Raw genomic sequence first — 2,773 nt, forward strand, 5'->3', positions numbered from 1 at the left:
TGGGGGTTGTAGCTCCCTTCCAGGAAAGACTGGAGAACGAGAGAGGGTTGTAGGTCTCTGCAGGTAGAAGCCTGTGTACTAGTATAAGACTGCACCAGTACAGAAATATTGTAAAAGGATTTTCTTATTAAGAAGAAGATTGAGATGACTTGTAGCAGGTGGTTTTCTCCCACATTGGGTTTCCACCTTATATCATTGTGTTCATGTGTGTGGCTTATGTGTGATGATCTGTTCTATTTTACTGCACCTGTTTACTGTTAATATGGTTGATAACGTTCTAATGCACTCATTAAGGATCAACTAACTGAATCATAAGAAGTTGTGGAAGTAGCATATATGAATCTGAATATGGAAATGAAAAAGTTTTATTGATGTGATAATACTGATTAACCCCCCTCCCTCTCAATATTATTTCCAACAATTGGTATCAGAGCAGGTCCTTTGGTAGAAGCTTGATCGCTTGAAGGAGATCCGTGGAACTATGGGAAAGAAGCTTAAGAAGAAATCACCTAAGAAGAAGAAGACATCTCAGAAGAACTATGACAGTGGGAGAATCGATTGGGGATTAGGTATAAGAAGCTCTTCAGATTCAGAATCAGATTCAGAATCATTTCAGAATGAAGATGAACTATCAGGTATGAATTTGCTATCCTCTGATGTTCCAGCTATCTATCCATTTGGAAAAGATGAAAGTGATAGTGAAGCAACTGAATTTGCTTTTATGGGTGAGCAAGAAAAGTATCAAATAGAGGAAGTATTTAGAAGGCTTACAGACAAAATTAAAGATCAACAAGATCTATTGAACAAAAGGGAATGTGCTTTCAAAGAAGAAGTTACCAAACTAAAAGCTCAATCAGAGGAAGGAAACAAGGTAAGAAAGTTACTCAAGGACAAGGAAAATCAATGTCAAAAGTTGCAGGGTGAAGTGACATCATTAAGAGATGAAGTCAATGAAAGAAGAACAACCATCAAGAAACTCAGAGATAGATCCAGTTACTATGAAAGTCTTGAAGCCACGATCCGCTCGCTAAAGGAAGATCTTGAAGAATCAAAGAAGCAGAATAAAGATCTACTCCAAGCTATTGAAAAACAGGTAAACAAAGATATCAGCTTAAAATCTCAACTGGAATGTGCCTTCAGAACTCGTCAAATGTAGTAGGATCTGAAAGAAGAACAAGAAAAGGAGATTCTCAAACTAAGGCATCAGTTGGAAGAAGGAAGGAAAGTTGAAGAAGACATGAAGAAGCAATGTCTAGAAAGGAGGAACAACTTCAAGTTGAGGTAAATATCTTGAAAGGTGAATTAGAAGAAAAGGATAAACTATTACGATTTCAAGATAGTACTAAAGCCTTGGATGATATTCTTAGTAGTCAAAGGTCTCCTGCTACCAAGACTGGTCTTGGTTTTCATGAATCTGTTTTAGGTGAATCTAGTTCACAAGGTGAGGCAAGGAACTCTAAAGAGAAATCTAAAATGATCAACAAGGAGGTGAAAGGTCAACCCCATCAACAATCAAGGAAAGAGACTCCTCAAAGAAAATATCTTACTCCTAACTATGGTCGGCCATTTACGCAGATGAATAATATTGCTTGTTATGAATGTCATAATCTTGGACATGTTGCAACTAGATGCAGAAGAAGGATGGTTCAAGATCATCACACCGAAAGATCATCACATTCCAGGTACTTTAATGGATATTCCTTTGCTTGCAATATGTTTGGTCACAGAGCTGTTGATTACTATAGAAGAAATATGAGACATGTAAGATGTTACACATGTAACAAGCTTGGACATATAGCTAAGGAATGCAGGAACAAAGTATGGGCACCATACCAAAAGGAGAAAACATCATCATCACAGCTAAAGATGTGGAAGAAGAAATAAGTATAGTCAGAAAGAGGTGGCATAGAACAACATACAGACATAACAGAATCAGAGGGAACTGGAAGTGTAAAACTTCAGTGTCCTAAATCTCATATGCAAGTTTCTTAAAGAGAATTCATGTATATACGCGAGTTGGTTATGGCATAGTCGCGTATATGATTGTTTGAGGAAAGGCAGAAGGGACAGGTTCAGGAAAAGGATCAGTTATGATTCGGTTTATTATTTGCGTTGTTTGATAATGGTTACAATTGTTGATGATGTGTGGAAATCACTTGATGGTTAGAAGTGTTTTGTTTCTAACTTGATAATGATGATGTCTTGATACTTCGTGCTGATATGCATGATCAGATTTGACAGTAACCAAGATGGCACAGGTTTAGGGGGAGAATATGCTTTTAATGAATTGTTGGCATTATGGTTAATAGTCCTTGGTGATGATGCGTATATGGATAAATGATTCATTTTTCTATGATTACGAGTTGTTCAGATGATTCTTGGGGTTACATAGTTGATATTTAGATCAGATTTGTGGTTGATTCTCTAATGGTGCTTACATGGTGATCTTCATAAGGATAAGGAGAAGTACATAGCTTGATTTCACATATTCTTTACTTGATGATGAGTCACTCATATGCTGTTGTCATCATATGCATAAAGATCATATATTATGATTGTTCTTGGCACATATATGGATGAGGATTGTTGGCTGGATACATGGATGATTATTCAAAGTTGCATTGTTGGAGACATGATGATGATGAGTTCTTACCTATATGATAGGTTGTTTCGTACATATGTTGATTAATGCAAATATTCCCAATTGATGATACTTGGTTCATGCAGATCTAGATGGCTATGGTGTTTCTCACATATGATAGAATGTGAATGA

Source organism: Pinus tabuliformis, chromosome 3_2 (assembly GCF_031772625.1).
Source record: "Pinus tabuliformis cultivar Carrire ecotype Pingquan chromosome 3_2, CPIR1, whole genome shotgun sequence".
Taxonomy (NCBI): Eukaryota; Viridiplantae; Streptophyta; class Pinopsida; order Pinales; family Pinaceae; genus Pinus; species Pinus tabuliformis.